The sequence below is a fragment of the Callithrix jacchus genome, chromosome 13 (genome assembly GCF_049354715.1).
Source record: "Callithrix jacchus isolate 240 chromosome 13, calJac240_pri, whole genome shotgun sequence".
NCBI lineage: Eukaryota > Metazoa > Chordata > Mammalia > Primates > Cebidae > Callithrix > Callithrix jacchus.
Window position 1 is genome coordinate 92660009 of NC_133514.1, and position 20621 is coordinate 92680629.

A 20621-nucleotide genomic window follows, 5' to 3' on the forward strand; every position below is an offset into this window, starting at 1 on the left:
CGTGTGAAAACGAATTGCCATTTTAGGGACTGTCTCAAAGTTCTCTTTTTTTGAATACAGAAATAAAAGTTACGGATTTTAAATGTCAGTCAATTAAAAACAGGGTTGTAGTTGTAGGACAGGACTACATATTATTAGATAAGAAAGGAATATTTTATTTATTCGTCAACATTTGTTAGGTTTGATTATGTGACTCTGATTGCTTTAGCCCTAGAGTTTGAACCTGCAGTGAGCCATGATTGTGCCACTTCACTGTAGCCGGGGTAACAGATTGAGACACAGTCTCCAAAATAAAATAATAATAATAAATAAGTAAATAAAAAGGGGCAAACGAGTTCAGGAATTGTTGCTGTGATCCCTTCCATATAAAGTTCCTCATCAGCTTTTCATCTAATGGCTTCAGCAGTATTAAAGTTCAGTGCTCATATTCGTTATTTCATCAGGTGTCGAAAAATGATTTTGTAATTCTGTTATTCCATTAGCATTTTTATATTGGACTGTGTAGAAAAGAATTTTCCCTCTTTCAATAATTTGGTTATCTTTCAATATTTTTACACCATAGAGCAGAGAAGAAGCAAAAAAATGCGGTAAGTTAATGCACATAGGTCTTGGATCCATGCGGGATATCATCTAGGGGAACCTGCCCTTGGTGCGTCCAGCCTGCATCTAGTGCAGCTGAAGGGCACTGGGCACTGGGAGGGTCTTTGTTCCTTGGGTATGTTAAATAAACTGTGTTGCACATCTGCATTTTCACTGTGGCCTGTCGTGTGAGGTCAGGTGTGGAATTTTCCACTTGTGGTATGTTGGCGCTCAAAAAGTTTTGGATTTTGGAGCATTTCGGATTTCAGATTTTCAGGTTAGAGATACTCAACCTATACTACGTGTTGTGGCCGGATGCTTTACATTTACCATTAGTAGTTCACGGGCTGGGCTCGGTGGCTCACGCCTGTAATCCCAGCACTTTGGAAGGCCGCGGCAGGCGGATCACCTGAGGTCAGGAGTTCGAGACCAGCCTGACCAATATGGTGAAACCCTGTCTCTACTAAAAAATACAAAAATTAGCCGGGCATAGTGGCACACGCCTGTAATCCCAGCTACTCTGGAGGCTGAGACATGAGAATCACTTGAACCCAGGAGGTGGAGGTTGCAGTGAGCCAAGATCGCGCCACTGCACTCCAGCCTGGGTAACAGGGTGAGACCTTGTCTCAAAAAATAAATTAAAAAAAAAAAAAAAAAAAGTTCACGGAACCTCATGATTAGATGAGATGGCTGTGGCAAGCTGGCTGCCCAGGAAGCGGACTCAGAGAGTAAGCCGTGCCCCTGCGTTCTACAATGGTAGGGAGCGTTAGGAAGAACTGAAGAGCAGACAGACATAGCGCCAGCAACCCGCCTCCACCCCAAGGGGATTCAGGGGCTGGAGATCCCTGCAGTTGCCTGGCATTCCTGCAGTTGCCAAGGGGTGGGGCTGGGCTTTTGTTCCTCCCGTATTATTCAGTCATTGGCTGTGGGCGCCCAGGAAGAAGCGTGACCTTGGGTGGGGCAGTCTTCTTCAGCCAATCCTCAGAGAGGACTAACAGCCCTCCCAGCAGAGGGAGATTAAGTCCTTCACTCCCGGGAGGTGTCTGGGAAGCACATCCCAGTGTGTACCGCAGCAGCTATGCATGTGTCGTTTTACCCATGAGAAATCGGAAGTTCAGAAGGGACAGAGCCAGGATGTGAGCCTAGATCTATTAACACCTGTGAATCCTGTGCTGTTTTCCACCATTCTTGCTGCCAATTCGGCACATTTTCATGCCTCTCGACTTCTTACGGTGCCCGCCATATTCCCAGGTAATGCGGGGCTCAGTGTCCTAGTCTTGCTCTCCTGTCCTGCCTGGCAGTCTGTCTCTTGGTCAGCTGTCTCTCTTCATCCCAGCTTTGGCTCTGCCCTCACGGCTTCATCCACCACATCCCATTCTGTCTTAGCTGCTGCCTGAACTTATCAAAGTGGACCCAATGAAAGCTGTGCTGAGGAGGATTATTCTGCTGCTGAGGCTGGGTACATTGGTGAGGCCGGGAACCTGGGACTGAATTCCAAGCAGAGAACCAGAAGAGCTGTACAGAAATCCAGGCAAGGGCCAAGAAGGTGGGAATGGAGTAGCAAGTACTGAATTAGTTAGTTAATTAATTAATTATTTTTTTTTTTCAGATGGAGTCTCACTCTGTTGCCCAGGCTGGAGTACAGTGGTGTAATCTTGGCTCACAGCAATCTCAGCCTCCAGGATTCAAGTGATTCTCTTGCCTCAGCCTCCCAAGTGGCTAGGATTACTGGTGCCCGCCACCATACTCAGCTAATTTTTTGTATTTTTAGTAGAGACAGTATTTCGCCATGTTGGCCAGGCTAGTCTGGAACTCCCGACCTCAAGTGATTGGCCGGTCTCCCGCAAGTGCTGAATTTAAACGCAGCTCTCCCGAGCCTTCTATTGGGTTCTGCCTAATGGTAACCACAGAGGCTCCACTTACTCTGTAGATCTCCTGGGAGCAGCAGGAAACAACAAACCCTTAGCTTTTTCCAATAATAGCCATTCTCCTCACTGACCTCACACAGACAGATGTCCATTGAGCCCTACAGGAGTTTGACAGTTTGTCCAAACAACTGTTTTTAGTTGAGGCTATAAATTCTTAGGAAAGGGTTTGTCCGTGGCACACTAAATCAGTTGGCTAATATGAATTACTCTGATCATCTTCTTAGAAAGGAATGTCTTTGGGGATTTTCGGATGAGTGAATATTCAATGCTCTGTCTTTCAGCATTATCATCCACTTCCCCTGCCCCTCGTGGCTCCTGGGCCTTCAGGAGAGCAGGCAGTAGGGTAGGGTGGTGGGGGGGAGAGGGAAGTCTTAATCCCTTGCCAGGGATTTATTTTGCTCTTCTTAGTCTGAGCCTCCCATACAATGCTGTTTTGAGCTTCACTTAGAAATTGGCCTTATTATTTAGGAAAGGGGAATTCTTTTCACAACAATCAGAAAATGTAATCCCTTACTCAGGGGGCTGGAGTCCCTTTATTCACCTCTCCCTATGTTGGGCTGCTGGCTGCTCCTCTCTGCCGTGTGGCTGTCTCTCCCTTACCTCCCAGAGTTAGGGTAACAGCTGACATTATTTTTCTTCACTAGGTTTTCCTAAGGGATTTCATTCTCTTTGTTTTCCTGAGACACTTTAATTCCTCAAGCTGCAAAGTTTGCTTTTTATTACTAGAGCTCTACTTATTCTGCATAATATTTAAGAGGTGTGAATTGTTTTAAGATCAAATTTAAAAGTACATTATTTTTTTCTTTTTTAAATTTTTTCTTTAAAAGTACATTATTTTTTCGTCTTGTCTGTAACTGATGGTGTGTGTGTGTGTGTGTGTGTGTTTGTGTGTGAGTGTGATTTCCCTGGCAGTGCCTTTGTATAACTTCAAAGAGAGCTGGTGCCTTGCCTTAGGCTTCTGGATAGCACTCTTCCGAACACTTCTCTACTGAGCAGCTCCTTGGACCTATGCAAATCTCCACCCAGCTCTTCTGGGCAACAAAATACCCCAGATAATATCAAGCCCTTTAACATCCCCAGTTTATGCTCCCAGCCATAAGATCTCTTTGGTCATGCATGTGGGATTCTCATGAAGGAAAAGCTTCATTTCCAGCAAGAATCTGGCTTCCAGTTGGGTACAGTGGCTCAGGCCTGTAATCCCAGAACTTTGGGAGGCCGAGGCAGGAGGATCACCTGAGATCAGGAATTTAAGACCAGCCTGGCCAACATGGTGAAACACCATCTCTACTAAAAATGCAAAAATTAGCTGGGTGTGGTGGTGTGCACCTGTAATCCCGGCTACTCGAGAAGCTGAGGCAGGAGAATCACTTGAACCTGGGAGGCAGAGAGGTTGCAGTGCAGTGAGCTGAGATAGCACCATTGAGACTACATCTCAAAAAAAAAGTCTGGCTTTCACCTGGACTTGGGAAACATACTGAAAAGCATATTGCTGATCAACTAGACAACCTGCTTCCACTCTTGATTGCCCCTGTAATCCATCTAGAGCAGCCAGAGCCATTTATTTATTTAAAAAATTTAAATTGGCCAGGTGCAGCGGCTCACACTTGTATTCCCAGTGCTTTGAGAGGTCGGGGTGGGCAGACCACTTGAGGCCAGGAGTTCAAGATCAGCCCAGTCAACATGATGAAACCCTATGTCTATTGAAAATAGAAAAAATTAGCCAGGCATGGTGGCACATGCCTGTAATCCCAGCTACTTGGGAGGCTGAGGTAGGACAATTGCTTGAACTTGGGAGGCAGAGGTTACAGTGAGCCGAGATAGCACCATTGCACTCCAGCCTGGGTGACGGAGTGAGACTCCATCTCAATAAATAAATAAGTAAAAATTTTAAATTATTCCAAAATTTAAAATTATTTATGTGTTTTGTAGAAAGTTAGATATAGCAGATAAGAAGATTAAGAAAATAAAATCCTAGGCTGGGTGTGGTGGCTCATGCCTGTAATCTCAGCACTTTGGGAGGCCGAGGTGGGTGGATCACGAGGTCAGGAGTTGGAGACCAGCCTGGCCAAGATGGTGAAACCCTGTGTCTACTAAGAACACAAAAATTAGCCAGGCACAGACAGGTACCTGTAATCTCAGCTACTTGGGAGGCTGAGGCAGGAGAATTGCTTGAACCCAGGAGGCGGAGGTTGCAGTGAGCCAAGATTGCACCACTACTCTCTAGCTTGGGCGACTGAGCAAGATTCAGTCTCAAAAAAAAAAAGAAAAGAAAAGAAAAGAAAATCCTTATATTTCCAAAAGATTAACCTTTAATATATATCCTAGTATAGTGTGAGGTATATACTTCATATGTGTGTATATATACATGTTTACCAGGTGAAACCATATTATTTTGTAATCTGATTGTTTTCCAGTTAATCTCAATTTTACCTTGTCAATACATTTTCATCTCTTCTAATACCGAACCTGAATTTCAGTTATCCCAGTTGTTCCCCAAATGTTCTTTCCAGTTGGTTTGTTGGAAGCAAGATCCACTGGGTGTGGTGACTTACACCTATAATCCCAGCACTTTGGGAAGCTGAGGCAGGCAGATCACTTGAGGCCAGGAGTTCAAAACCAGCCTGGCCAACTTGGTGAAACGCTGTCTCTACTAAAAATGGAAAAAATTAGCAGGCTGTGGTGGCACACACCTGTAGTCCCAACTGCTCTGGAGGCTGAGGCACATGAATTGCTTGTAGCTGGTAGACAGAGGTTGCAGTGAGCTGAGATCCTGTCACTGCATTTCCAGCCTGGGCCACAGAGCAAGGCTCTGTCTAAAAAAAAAAGCAGCTACAACAACAACAAAAACACCAGAAACAAAGCAAAGCAAGACCCAATCTAGGTCCTACCTGACATCTGGTTGTTGTTTCTTTTTATTTCATTTCATTTTTGCGGCGGACTTGCTGTCATCCAGGCTGGAGTGTAGTGGTGCAATCTTGGCTCACTGCAACCTCAGCGTCTGGGGTTCAAGTGATTCTCTTGCCTCAGCCTCCTGAGTAGCTGGGATTACAGGTACCCCCCACATGCCCAGCTAATTTTTATATTTTTAGTAGAGACTGGTTTCACCATGTTGGCCAGGCTGGTTTCAAACTCCTGACCTCAAGTGATCCGCCCGCCTCAGCCTTCCAAAGTGTTGGGATTACAGGCATCAGACACTGTGAGGGGCCTGGTTGTCTTGAGCCTCTTTTTTTTTTTTTTTTTTTTTTTAGATGGAATCTCACTCTGTCACCCAGGCTAGATGAGCAGTGGTGCAATCACTGCTCACTACAGCCTGGATTTCCTGGGCTCAAGCGACTCTTTCACCTCAGCCTCCTGAGTAGCTGGGACTCCAGGCACCTGCCACAATACCGAGCTATTTTTTTTTTTTTTTTTTGGGATGGATTCTTGCTCTGTATCCCAGGCTGGAGTGCAGTGCCCAATCTCGGCTCACTGCAGCCTCTGCCTCCCGGGTCCAGGTTCAAGCAATTCTCCTACCTCAGCCTCCCAAGTAGCTGGGATTACAGGCATGAGCCACCAAGCCCAGCTATTTTTTCTATTTTTTAGTAGAGATGGCGTTTTACCATGTTGCCCAGTCTGGTCTTGAACTTCTGACCTCATGATCCACCTGCCTCGGCCTCCCAAAGTGTTGGGATTACAGGCATGAGCCACTGCACCCTGCCAGCTAATTTTTAAATTATTTGTAGAGAAGAGGTATCACTGTGTTGCCCAGAGCGATCTTGAACCTGAGTTCGGGTGATCCTCAATCCTTCCAAAAGTGCTGAGATCTTGTGAGCCACCATGCCCAGCTTTCTTGGGTCTCTTAATTTTTCATAGCTTCTGTTTACACGACAGTCTTGTTGAAGATGTCAAGCCAGTTTATCTACATAATTTACCATCTTTTGGATTTGTCTAGTTGCTTCTTTGTGGTATCATAGCTTTGAACTGGGTGGATTCCAATTAGGTAATTTTGGCTGGAGTACATTATAGATGCTATTGTCTACTCCACATTGTATCCTCTAGCAGACATACCTGGGTGGCCGCCTTGAGGGATGCTGAGGTTGACAACTGGATGTGGTGATGACTGTCTGCTCTCCTTGAGACTAGACAGGGGTTAGCAAATCTTTTCTTTTTTCTTTTTTTTTGAGAGAGAGTCTCACTCTGTTTCCCAGGCTGGAGTTCAGTGGCACGATCTCGGCTCCCTGCAACCTCTGCCTCCCAGGTTCAAGCGATTCTCCTGCCTCAGCCTCCCGAGTAGTTGGGATTACAGGCTCCCATCACCACGCCCGGCTAATTTTTGTATTTTTAGTAGAGACGGGATTTCGTCATGTTGGCCAGGCTGGTCTTGAACTCCTGACCTCAAGTGATCTGCCTGCTTTGCCCTCCCAAAGTGCTGGGATTACAGGTGTGAACCACTTCCCCATCCTCCTCTTCAACATGTTAATTCCATTTCTTTTCAGCGTGCTAACTCCTTTATACTAACAATTATTACAGAATTGATTTGTTCTACATACTCCATGACAAATATTTTTCTAAAAACTTGAAGGGAACTATGAGACTGGGATTAACATGCCTGTGTAGAGTTGAAATGCAATTAGATACAATTCGTGCCTGGATATCTGACTTCATGTCTAAAATTCCACAGTGACCAATTATGTTAGAGTTGCCTCCTTCCATCTTTCCTGTTATAAAATGCATCTATTTCTGGAATGAATATTCAGATTTATTGAATGCTTTTTTTTTTTTGAGACAGAATCGCACTCCATCTCCCAGTCTGGAGTGCAGTGGCACAGTCTCTGCTCACTGCAACCTCTGCCTCCCAGTTTCAAATGATTTTAGTGCCTCAGCCTCCTGAGTAGCTAGAATTACAAGCATGTGCCAGCATGCCCAGCTAATTTTTGTATATTTTCAGTAGAAACAGGGTTTCACCATGTTGGCCAGAATGGTTTTGAACTCCTGACTTCAAGTGACTTACCCTCCTTGGCCTCCCAAAGTGCTGGAATTATAGGCATGAGCTGCTGCACCCAGCCTGAATGCTTATGTGAGTTACTTTCACATTCATTAAATCAAATAATCTTTACAACCCAATTTTCTTGTTATGAGAAAGGTTAACTAACCCAGTAAATGGCACAGCTGGAGCAGGACTGAACCCCAGGCCTCCTGGCATGAATCCTTTGTGTTTCTGGGGAGAGGAATACATGCAATCTCATGCTTCTTAGTGTCAATGAATATTTTAGGTAATGGAGAGCAATTCTGGAGCCCAGAGAGAAGATAGGATGCAACTATGATAAAGGGAAGACAGGAGACTATAACTAATTATTTAGCTAGCATCTACTTGTATGCTGAGCACTGTGTATGGTTCCTCACACCTATTCTCCAGAAGAGCTTTGTAAAGAGGATTGTACTACCATGTTTTACAAAGGAAGAACTCTGGGCTCAGGGAAGTTTGGTAATTTGCCAAGGTCCTATATAGCCAGTAAGTGGTTGTGGATGCATTATGCATAGAGTTAGGCGGACCTGACACCTGCTCTCTCTCCATTATGCCTGCCTGTCATGGGGGAGGATTTCAGAAAAGGGATACCAAAATTATGGGAAAACTTGTCTTGGATATTACCAAAGATTAGCCCAGAAAGAAGCTCCAAATATTACTATTCACAAAAACTTCATTTGAAGGACACATTTCTTCAGTGGAGTGGCTGAGGGACACAATGGGCCACTAGATGGCACCAGTTCACTGTCAGAATAAGCTTTTCCCCATCATTTTTGTCAGCAAAGGGTGCATGTAGTACTCTGTCTTTGCTCCTCATGGTGGCACAGGAAGGAGAGTGAGTACCAGCAGGGGAATGCCACAGAGGACATCTTGGAGTCTGTATGACATAGCATCTCTGGAGTGGGCAATTTTTTTATTTTTAATTTTTGAGATGTTGTCTCGCTCTGTCACCTGGGTTGGAGTACAGTGGCACCATCTCAACTCACTGCACCACTTTCTCCCAGATGCAAGCAATTCTCTTGCCTCAGCCTCCTGAGTAGCTGGGATTGCAGATGTGCACCACCATGCCTGGCTAATTTTTTTTTTTTTTTTTTTTTATTTTTTGAGACAGAGTCTTACTCTGTGGCCCAGGCTGGAGTGCAGTGGTACGATCTTGGCTCACTGCAACCTTCACCTCCTGGGTTCAAGTGATTCTCCTGCTTCAACCTCCCAAGTAGCTGGGATTACAGTCCCCGGCCACCGTGCCTGGCTAATTTTTGTATTTTTTAGTAGAGATAGGGTCTCACCATGTTGGCCAGGCTGGTCTCGAACTGCTGAACTCAAATGATTTACCCACCTCGGCCTCCCAAAGTGCTGGGATTACAGATGTGAGCCACCGTGCCTGGCCAGGAGTAGATTTCTTTTAAAAAGTTAATACATGATAAGATTTTGCTGGGCATAGTGATTTATGCGTGAAATCCCAGCACTTTGGGAGGCTGACGTGGGAAGATCGTTTAAGCCCAGGAGTTGGAGTCTAGCCTGGGCAACATAGTGCGAACCCATCATTACAAAAAAATTAAAAAAAGAATAGCCAGGTTTGGTGGCCCATGCCTATGGTCCCAACTACTCTGGAGGCCAAGGTAGGAGAATCGCTTGAGCCTGGAAATCGAGCCTGCAGTGATCCATGATCACACCACTGCACTGTAGCCTGGGCCCTAGAATGAGAACCTGTCTCATAAAAAAAAAAAAAAAAGATTATATTTAACTTAACTCATGAAAAAGAAAACTGGCAAGGAGTTAAAACCAGTTTAAAGGACAATCCAGGCCAGATGTGGTGGCTCACCCCTGTAATCCCATCACTTTGGGAGGCCAAGGGTGGTAGATCCCTTGAGGTCAGGGGTTCAAGATCAGTCTGGCCAACATGGTGAAACCCTGTTTCCACTAAAAGTCAAAATTAACCGGGTGTGGTGGCACGTGCTTGTAATCCCAGTTACTCCAGAGGCTGAGGCAGGAGAATCGCTAGAACCTGGGAGGCAGAGGCAGCAGTGAGCTGAGATCATGTCACTGCTCTCCAGCCTGGGTGAAAGCATGAGACTGTGTCTCAAAAAACAATGGAAGAAAAAAAAAGGGACAATCCAGGCCAGGTTCAGTGGCTTATGCCTATAATCCCAGCACTTTGGGAGGCCAAGGAGAGAGGATCATGTGAGGTCAGGAGTTAGAGAACAGCCTGGCCAACATGGTCAAACCCCATCTCTACTAAAAATACAAAAATTAGCCTGGTGTGGTGGCATGTGCCTGTAGTCCCAGCTACCAGGCACAAGAATTGCTTGAACCCAGGAGGAGGAGGTGAGGAGGTTGCAGTGAGCCAAGATTGCATCACTGCACTTCAGACTGGGTGAAGAGAAAGAGATTGGGAATATTAAAATAAATGTGTAAGTGAAGGTGAAACTTTTTTTTTTTTTGAGATGGAGTCTGACTCTGTTGCCTAGGCTGGAGTGCAATGGTGTGATCTTGGCTTACTGCAACCTCCACCTCCCAGGTTCAAGGAATTCTCCTGCCTCAGCCTCCCTAGTAGATGGGATTACAGGTGCCCACCACCACGCCTGGCTAATTTTTTGTATTTTTAGTTGAGATGGGGTTTCACCATGTTGGCCAAGGTGGTCTTGAACTCCTGACCTCAAGTGATCCGCCCACCTCAGCCTCTCAAATTGCTGGGATTACAGGTGTAGGCTACCGTGCCCAGCCTATTTTCCATTGTTATAATTTATCTGTAACTTATAAAGTTGTAAAATAGGCTGGGCGCAGTGGCTCACACCTGTAATCCCAGCACTTTGGGAGGGCAAAGCAGGCAGATCACTTGAGATCAGGAGTTCAAGACCAGCCTGGCCAACATGGCGAAACCCCATCTCTACTAAAAATACAAAAATTAGCCAGGCGTGGTGGTGGGCACCTGTAATCCCAGCTACTCGGGAGGCTGAGACAGGGAGAATTTCTTGAACCTGGGAGGCGGAGGTTGCAGTGAGACTAGACCATTCCATTGCACTCCAGCCTGGGTGACACAGCGAGACTCTATCTCAAAAAGAAAAAAGAAAAAAAAGTAGGGGGTCTGAATTTCTAGAGAATATGAAGGGAGGATATTGCAAAACCCAGCAGCCAGCTGGAGGAAATATCCTGGAGGAAGTTGAACTTCGTCCTGCTTGGGAATCTATTCAGATCTGAAGCCCCTCTACAGAGGTACCCAGAATGCTCCCCACTTTCTCCACTGAGTCTGCTGGGAGTAAAGTCCAAGATGACAGCTGCAGTTGTTCCCACGTGGAAGTGTCCTCTGAGGGATCCAAATAAACCTAAGCTTTATTATCCTGACTGTGCCGATAAGGAGACTGGGTGATCTGGGTAGAGAAAGTGGAGGCCACTGTCCAGTATCTCTTGGCAGATCACATGCAATTCTTTTCTGCTCACATCAGCCGGGCTTGTAACAGCTCCCAGTGATAATGTAACCAGGCTGGTCACCTGATGGTGGAGTCTTGTCCATTTGGAGGCCCAGACCAATGAGCTGAAGTGAACAACTCACCCCACATGTGGGTCTTTGTTATTTATTGCTCCTAGAACAAATTCCTTGTCTTGCTGATAATTCTCCTGTGTGTGGCTGAAACTATCAGCTCTGGGGCAACGTACATAACTTTGCATGGATGATAAAGCTCCATTTATTTATTCGGCTGAATAGTGTTATTTTACTATTACTTCCTCTGTGAGTTTCTGACATAACGTCAGACAAACTCAAATGTGAGCTTATTTATTTTTATTTTTGAGACTAAGTCTTGCTTTGTCACGCAGGCTGGAGTGCAGTGGCACAATCTCGGCTCACTGCAACCTCCACCTCCCAAGTTCAAGTGATTTTCTTGCCTCAGCCTCCTGAGTAGTATCTATGTGTTGTGCTTTATCCACTCATCTTGTCCATAAGCTCTTTTTCTGCCTTTTTGAATCTTTTCAATGGCTAGTGTGCTGCCTTCATCATAACTGAGCTCAATATGTCTTTGTGGATTGACTGCTTAATTGAATCTGGAAGGAGACTTAGTGTAAAGGGACCACCCAATACAAGTTCTGAGATTATTTTATGCCCGATTTCATGGTGGAATAAGGAAAGAATAACACAATCCGAATGAAAAATGCAGTGTATCGTGAGTTGGGAAGGGAGAAAAAAGAGGCCATCTGTTCATGTCATTTTTTTTTTTTTTTTTGAGATGGAGTCTTGCTCTGTCGCTCAGGCTGGAGTGTGGTGGTGCGATCTCGGCTCATTGCAACCTTCACCTCCTAGGTTCAAGTGATTCTCCTGCCTCAGCCTCCTGAGTAGCTGGGATTACAGTAGCATGCCATCATACCCATCTGATTTTTTATATTTTTGGTAGAGATGGGGTTTCATCATGGTGACCAGTCTGGTTTCAAACTCCTGACCTCAAGTGATCCATCCGCCTGCCTCAGCCTCCCAAAGTACTGGGATTACCGGCATGAACCACCGCACCCAGCATCTATCTACATGTCATTTTCAGCCATCTTGACTTGAATCGCCTGGTTTTATTTGGTCAAGGAAAGCTGAGGACAATGGTCAAACTTACTATGTGGGTCTTTGAGACAAAGTAACCAGCTGATTGACTGTCTTTTCTGCTCAGCAGGACTTGCTGGCACTGAAAGCCATGAAGAGTAACTGAACGGAGGCGAATAAGCTCATAGCTTGGGAGGAAACAGCAACATAGCAACGTCTTTATTTTTGCCTTATTGATATAACCTTGTTCACAAAGAAGACATGGAAGGGAAGGGACTTGGAGAGTGAGAGAGGAAACAGAAAAGAAAGATTCTGAGGAAGGGCCAGGAGGAAGCAAATAGAGCTTCCAGTTCACGCTCCGGGAGTATTCAAAGTGTCCATGGGAGAGCTATGGGTGGGCTTGCTTCACATGCAGGGGGAGGCCTGGCTATAGCTACCTTCCTCCCAGCTCTGACCCCAAAGTGAGGTCAGTGTCCAGTCTCCATGTGAATGATTCTCAGACCCCATCCTTTCCCCAGCAGGTTGCAAAGGCTGCGTCATCTGTGCCTATGCACAAGCCTGGGCCCAGAGATTCTCTCAAGCCCTAGTGTCTCTGCTCTCCAGATCAAGAGAACCAGCAGGGGCTATATCTATAGAGAAGTTTATTTTAAGGCATTGGCTCGAATGACAATGGAGGCTGGCAAGTCCAAAATCTACAGGGTAGTCCTGCAGTCTGGAAACCCAGGGAGGAGTTGAAGTTTGAGTCCCAAGGCAGTCTGCTGGCAGAATTCCCTCTTGCCTCTGAGGAAATTATTGGATGAGGCCCACCCATTCAATGGAGGGTCATCTAATTTACTAAAAGTCTATTGATTTAAATGTTAATCTCATTTGAAAACATCTTTGGCTGAGTGTGGTGGCTCATGCCTGTAATTTCAGCACTTTGGGAGGTGGAAGTAGATGGATTACTGGAGATCAGGAGTTCGAGACCAGCCTGGGCAACATGTCTATACTAAAAATACAAAAAAAAAAAAAAAATTAGCTGGGCATGGTGGCGCATGCCTGTTATCCCAGCTACTTGGCAGGCTGAGGCAGGAGGATTGCTTGAACATGGGTGGCAGAGGTTGCAGTAAGCCAAGATTGCACCATTGCACTCCAGCCTGGGTGAAAAGAGTGAAATTCCATCTCATAAAACAACAAAATGAAAAAAACAAAAACACCTTCAAAGAAACATCTGGAATAATGTTTGACCAACTAGCTGGGTACCGTGGCTCACCAAGTTGGCACATGAAGTTAACTATCCCATCTGGAAAGGGAAGATGGCTTCGTGGCAGAGCTGACTTTGGAGGGAGGGTAGCAACTGATGCTTTTCGCCCCTTCTCCTTTTTTTTTTTTTTTTAAACATTATTCACTTATTTACACTTTCAAACTGTAATACAGGCATGTAGTAAATAATTCAAAAGTTCTGAAAAGGTAGAAGATGAAAAGTGAGTCTCCCTTCTACTTCTGACCTGTTTCTTGGGAATTCTTTCAGAGAGATAAAACAAATCTATAACAGGGAGGGGAGTACTAAACACCGGGGTCTATTGGGGGGAAAAGGGGAGGGCCAGTGGGAGGGGGAGGTGGGGAGGGATAGCCTGGGGAGAAATGCCAAATGTGGGTGAAGGGGAGAAAGGAAGCAAAACACACTGCCATGTGTGTTCCTACGCAACTGTCTTACATGCTCTGCTCATGTACCCCAAAACCTAAAATGCAATAAAAAATTAAAAAACAAAAAACAAATCTATAAGCATTTTCCTTTTAAAAGCATAAAGAGTAACATATTCCACATACTTCATGTTTTTCTATGCCTTGCTTTTTTCTTTATTCAGCAAAGTAAAGAAAAATGGAGTTTTTTCTGTACGAGTCCACATTGATCTACCACATTCTTTTATTTATTTATTATTATTATTTTTTGAGTCTTGCTCGGTCGCCCAGGCTGGAATTCAGTGGTGCAGTCTCGGCTTATTGCAACCTCCGCCTCCTGGGTTCAAGCAATTCTCCTGCCTCAGCCTCCCAAGTAGCTGGGATCACAGGCGCTTGCCACCATGCCCAGTTAATTTTTGTATTTTTAGTAGAGACAGGGTTTCACCATGTTGGCCAGGCTGGTCTCGAACTCCTGACCTCATGATCCAACTGCCTCGGCCTCCCAAAGTGCTGGGATTACAGGCATGCACAACTGTTCCCGGCCACTCTTTTTCTTTTTTTTTTTTTTTGAGATGAAGTCTTGCTCTGTCACCCATGCTGGAGTGCAGTGGCCTGATCTCGGCTCACTGCAACCTCCGCCTCCCAAGTTCAAGCAATTCTCCCTGCCTCAGCCTCCCGAGTAGCTGGGATTATAGGCGCCCACCACACGCCAGGCTAATTTTTGTGTTTTTAGTAGAGATGGGGTTTTGTCATGTTAGCCAGGCTGGTCTCAAACTCCTGACCTCAGGTGCTGCCCACCTTGACCTCCCAAAGGGATTACCGGTGTGAGCCATTGCACCCAACCTCTACCACATTCTTTTCAATGGCCACATAGTATTCCCCAGTATGTTTCAGTGGTCTCCCAGGGATGCACATGTAGGTTGCCTCCAACCTTGTGCTCCTACACACACATTGCTGCAACTAATGTGCTTGCATATCTTCCTTGAAGCTGCCCTTTTCTTGCTCAAACCCATGACTTCCTGAATGCATTCTTCAGATGAGCTCAATAATGCTTTTCTGACTTCTCCCCCATCCCTTCGGGTCTCTCCTGCCTCCATTCAACCTTTCTAGGCTGAGCGACTGCCTCTCCCACAGGTTAAAGTGCTCCCTCCAGTAAGAAGTTAATCTCCCTCTGGTTTCCCAAGACTCTCCTGAGCTGGACGGTGTCTGCTTGTGTGTCTTTGTCCCACTTCAATTGTGGTTCTTTAGATTCAGCTGGAATTGCCCATTGTTGAAGAGAGTCTGTATGTTTTTCTAAGCTAATTTCACAGGCAGCAGCATTCAGATTCAAATTTCCTGGCACTTGGCTGCAGTCAGTCAAAGTCACCAAGGAGAATATATTGTAGCCAGACAGGTCTCACAATCCTCTTGCCTGGTGGAGGGTTTTATTGGCTGCAAATCCTGTCACCAGGCAGGCAAGACATCCTCATCACTTCATGACAGGTCCTGGGGCAAGGCGTGATAGATGGTGAAGATTGGGCCACCTCTAGGTCCTGGAAATAAGTTCTGACTCCCAAGTGCCTGGAGAGTGTAACAAAGAGAGGGGCAGCAGGAGCTGGAAGAGGTTACTGAGATCATACCACCCAACGCTGCTTTTCAGCAGATGAGGACCTGGACCCAGTTTGCCAAAAACCAATTCTGGGCTGCATCTATCAGACCAGTGGCCCTAACCCTTTAACAAAGCCCTTGGAGAATCTGATGCAATGAGGCCCTTCTTCCCTGCTAAATAAATATGCATACACATACATTATTCTGGATACACTGTGTGTTTTGGTTGGGGTGGTATGGGGAGGGTATTCTGGGTTAAGTCACATAAGATCATGCCTGTGAAAGGTTTTCTCTCAAAGGGCAAATGCCAGGCATTATTATTTTCTTCTCCTGCACTGCTCAGACCAAAACGTTCCCTGACTAACCTGTCTTTAGCTAAACTGGCTTTAAATTCATTGCATTTCTGGAAAGTGCTAATTAGAATATGACAGCTGAGCACCCCCTTTTCTGAGAAGAAATTGGTTTTCTTTTCTTTTTGTTTTTGAGACAGAATTTCACTCTCGTTGCCCAGGCTGGAGTGCAATGATGCGATCTTGGCTCACCACAAGCGGTGAATTCTCATTGGAATACTTAACCTCTTTTGGCCTGGTGTTCTCCAATTTGTAAATTGCTTCTTCTTCAAACTCTTTAAATTGTATTCTGTCTTAGATTTTTCTTTCTACACACTTTCTTTCTAACCCATTCACAGAATTTTTGCCTGCTGTTCCTGCAATGTTGGGTTCGGTTGGTTTGGAGGTCTTGGGAATTCTTCCACTAGGAGACGCCATGTTGCTTGCATTGATTTGGAGATAAGAGGGTCGCTTGGCCATGAACTACTGGCTGGAGTGATTGATTCCAATTATTAGGGGGAATTCGGTGGCTGTCATACAGCAGAGGCAAGGAAGGCCGTGTCTGGAACCCAAGGCAGTCTCTGGAACACCTCTTAGTATTACCATGCCCAATGAGAAATGTTAAATGTAAAAAAGGTAGGCTCACCAAGGAGTCACCCACTTTGGGAGTGGAGGTTTGAGTTATTCCCCCAAGTAAAGAACTTGAGCAGCTGAGATACTGGCTGAGGAACTGCAACATGGAATGAGTAGTGGAAGAAAATAGCTTGTGACTAGCATATAAATGAGGATAGTAGGCTGGGCATGATGGCTCTCACCTGGAATCTCAGCACTTTGGGAAATCAAGGCGGGCAGATCACCTGAGGTCAGGAGTTTCAGACCAGCCTGGTGAAACCCCAGCTCTACTAAAAATACAAAAATTAGTCAGGTGTGATGGCAGGTGCCTGTAATCCTAGCTATTCAGAAGGCTGAGGCAGGAGAATTACTTGAACCTGGGAGGTGGAGATTGCAGTGAGCCGAGATCATGCCACTGCACTCCAGCCTGGGCAATAAGAGTGAAACTCTATTTCAAAAAAGGAAAGAAAAGAAATGAGGATAGTAACAGTTATGCACATTTTCCCTTTATCCTCTCATGGTTTTGGCTCACATATATATGCTGTGGGTCTATATTCAGTACTCTCTTATTTTCTCTCTCTTCCTCTCCCATTCTTCTTATTATTATCATTAAGACAGCATCTCGCTTTGTCACCCAGGCTGAAGGGCAGTGCTGCAATCTTGGCTCACTGCAGCCTCCACTTTCTCGGCTCAAGTAATACTCCTACTTCGGCCTCCTGAGTAGCTGGGACTATGGGTGCACATCACCACTCCTGGCTAATTGTATTTTTTGTAGAGATGGGGTTTTGCCATGCTGCCCATGCTGGTCTTCAATTTCCAGGCTCAAGCAATCCACTTGCTGCAGCCTCCCAAGGTGCTGGGATTACAGGTGCGAGCCACTGTACTTGAACCCTCTCCCTTTATCTCACTGTTGTACCATCCTTGTAGAACTTACCATTTGTGATATAGTGACCCAATATGTGCCTGCCTCCCTGGTGGGCAGGATCCTTGAGGGAAGGGACCTTTTATATGGTCCAGTCCCAGTCCACGGGGCATGCCATCTGGCCATCTTCTGTTGCCTCTGCCCAATGATCATCTGCTAACCATGTGGAATTCCCCACACAGAAACAATGGGTTAATTCAACTCAGGATTACTAATAATTATTACCTGGCTCAGCAGGCTTGTCCTGCTGGGCAGACTCACAAGAGAGCAGTTAGATGTTTAAAGAGACTGCTACGGTTTATATAAAATAATAAGCATTCGCTCCTCTCCCTTCTGTGTATAGACTGCTTAATAATAATGGTTATTAATAGTTAGTATTAACTGAGTACCCAGTGCTGGAAATACAGAGAAGACATAGTCCCATTCTAGTGGGAGGTGCACTAATAAATCTTTGCTGACCGGACAGGTTGATAGTGTTATGTCTGAAGTTGCAGGGGCTTGCGGGGGAGGGTGTGGTGTCTGGTCAACTGACCTGATAGGAGTTACTTGAGCCTGCCCTGAGAAGGAGCTCATATGGTGGATGACCCTGCATGCAGTTGGGAGTTCTGAGCTATGGAATCCAGGAGTGGCTTACCCTGGAGATTTATTCCTCGTCTATGAAGAGCCTCTGAGCCCTGACCCTATCCCCATCCTGTGGAATTTGGGCTGTACAGGGGATCCAGGCCCTTAGTTTGGGGTTAAATGAAGGTTGCCAGGTGGAGGTTGTTAGTGGGAGGATACTATGTGAAATGCTGTCGAAACTGTATGCCTTTTGCAAGTGGTTGCAGATCTCCTGCTCAGCCTGCTGTCCTGGACATTCTCCCCAACATGTAAGTGCCCAGTAAAAAACTCATGTCTCATTGGCTGTCTTCAGGTCTCTTTTTTGGTGTCTTGAACCTGGTGCCATCCCCACTGGAGTTGATGGGGGTTCCGCACAACAAGGGTGGCTGCAGGAACACGGAGGAGTGACGTCTAACTTAGACTGGGATAGATCTGCAGGGAAGGCTTCTTGGAGGAGGTGGCTCAAAGTAAGAATGGGAGTTCTTTTGACTAGTGAGGCATGGCTGTGTTAGGCCCTTTTGGTGAAGAAATTGTAAAGACATACAGCTAGGGATCCATGCATAGGGCTCCTGTTACAACTGGGCCTTGTGGAGACAGGGTCTAAGGCAGTGGATTGCAAACTAAGTGCACCAGAATCACCCGGAGGGCTGGTGAAAGCCCAGGTTTCAGAGTCTCATCTCCAGGGTTTTTGATTCAGTCGGACCGAGATGGGGCCAGAGAATGTGCATTTCTCACAAGCTTGCAGGTAATACTGATGCTGCTGGTCCAGGCCCCACACTTTGAGAACTCCCCCGTCTAAAGCAGGCGTGGCAACCTCAGTCACAGAAGCCCATGGATCTTGGCCCAACTCTTGTGGAATCATGGTGGTTGTGCAGCTACCTTCTCTGTTTTCTCTATTATTTTTTATTTTTTTGAGACAGATCTTCACTCTTGCTGCTCAGGCTAGAGTGCAGTGGTGCCGTCTTGGCTCACTGCGACATCTTTCTGCTGGGTTCAAGTGATTGTCCTGTCTCAGCCACTTGAGTAGCTGGGTTACAGGCGTGTACCACCACACACCCAGCTAATTTTTGTATTTTTAGTAGAGATGGGGTTTCACTATGTTGGCCAGGCTGGTCTCGAACTCCTGATCTCAGGTGATCCACCCACCTTGGCCCCCCAAAGTGCTGGGGTTACAGGCGGGAGCCACTATACCAAGCTTATTTTCTCTATCATTGATGTTTTTATTCTCCAAAAATGGTTCACACCTCCTGCTCCCTGTGTCTCTACCTCTTAACTTGCTTTGCTCACTGGTGATGGTGCGCCCTGCATGGCCTAACAGAGTCCCTCAATCCAACTGCCTGTCTCTGTGCATCTCTTAGGCTTCACTCTTGGCTCTTCCTTGATGCTTTACATATTCCCCAGGTCAAAGGCTGAATACGGAGAAACTTGATTAGCTAAGTTTGTTCCTGAAAGGGGGAGTTTAGAGTGCTTGCTACCTTGCAGGCTGCTGGCCAGCTCAGGAAATAGTTGTGCTTGGCTCACATGTCCACCTGTGAAGGCAGGGCCAGGGACACAGAGAAGAAACCTCCCCTGCTTTCCCAGACATCTTGGAAGAGTGGCCTGAGTGTGTTTTCTCTCACTTCCTCTCCTCCTGTTCCCCACTGACTCTGCCCCAAGAAGAGCTCTATTTCTTTTTCTTTTTAAAAAAAATTATTTTGGGACAAGGTTTTGTTCTGTTTCCCAGGCTGGAGTGCAGTTGCACGATCATGGCTTACGCTGCAGTTTTAACTCCTGGACTCAAGTGATCCTCCCACCTTAGCCTCCCAAGCAGCTGGGAGCACAGGCATGCGCACCACCATGGCTGGCTAATTTTTGTATTTTTTTGTAGAGATGGGGTTTTGCAATGTTGGGCTCAGGCAATCCACCTGCCTAGGCCTCCCAAAATGCAGGGATTACAGGTGTGAGCCACTATGCCTGGCCTAAATGCTCTCTCTGTATAACTCTGTAGAAACTTTCCTGAGGACCATCCATGGCTGTTGTTCTCCAAGCCCAAAGGTCTCTCTTCAGTCCCCAACATTTATTCTGTTTTGCTTTCTTCAGTCTCCTTAGTTTGACTAAAGTACTTTAGTCTATGTAAGGTCTCCAATTCCTGGCCTCAAGTTATCCTCCCGCCTCAGCCTCCCTAACTGCTGGAATTACAGGTGTAAGCCACTGTGCCCAGCCACTTTATATATTGAAGTTTGTGTCATATCATGACATAGGTGCTTTCTCATTCTTTTATCCAGCTGCATATTATTCTGTTGTGTGGTGTGCCATGATTTACGGCTCCCTGCTGATGGACGATGTTTCAGTTTTGCTGTTGCAAACATGCTGCAATAAATGTTCCTGCACATATGTAACTTTGCACAGTGCAGGGTATTGGTAGTGATAATTGTCTTAAGGTGGATCCTCTAGAAAATGGATTTTTTTTTTTTTTTGAGATGAAGTCTTGCTTTCTCATCCGGGCTGGAGTGCAGTGGCACAATCTCAGCTCACTGCAACCTCCACTTCCCAGGCTCAAGTGATCCTCCTGCCTCAGTCTCCTGAGTAGCTGGTGTGTGCCACCACATCCAGCTAATTTTTGAATTTTTGGTAGAGATGGGGTTTTGCCATGTTGGCCAGGATGGTCTCGAGCTCCTGACCTCAGGTAATTCACCTGCCTTGGCCTCCCAAAGTGCTGGGATTACAGGCATGAGCCACTGCACCTGGCCCAGAAAACAGATTTTGGTGAAAAGATTTGTGTGCAGGTGGTTTGTTCCCTCAAGCCAAGAGTAACTCCCACGGAGGGACTTAACTATGAATCCTCAGCTGCCAACACTCCATCAGTTGAGAGAATGAGTGCCTGGGCCCTGAGAGGGGC

General features: G+C 46.0%; 1 long non-coding RNA gene across 3 annotated transcripts; it reads left to right on the plus strand.

The window, feature by feature from the left end:
* The first annotated feature begins 1607 nt into the window (after window positions 1-1607).
* On the plus strand, window positions 1608-13045 carry LOC103787665 (uncharacterized). 3 transcript variants are annotated; one of them, XR_008476067.2, is made up of 4 exons: window positions 1608-1830; window positions 1966-2125; window positions 7438-7563; window positions 12162-13045. It is a non-coding gene; the product is annotated as an uncharacterized LOC103787665 (long non-coding RNA). The 3 variants fall into 3 exon arrangements; XR_613367.5 differs by lacking the exon at window positions 7438-7563 and having other exon boundaries at window positions 12162-12615; XR_013525894.1 differs by lacking the exons at window positions 7438-7563; window positions 12162-13045 and adding an exon at window positions 2189-2613 and having other exon boundaries at window positions 1966-2110.
* The last annotated feature ends 7576 nt before the right edge of the window (window positions 13046-20621 follow it).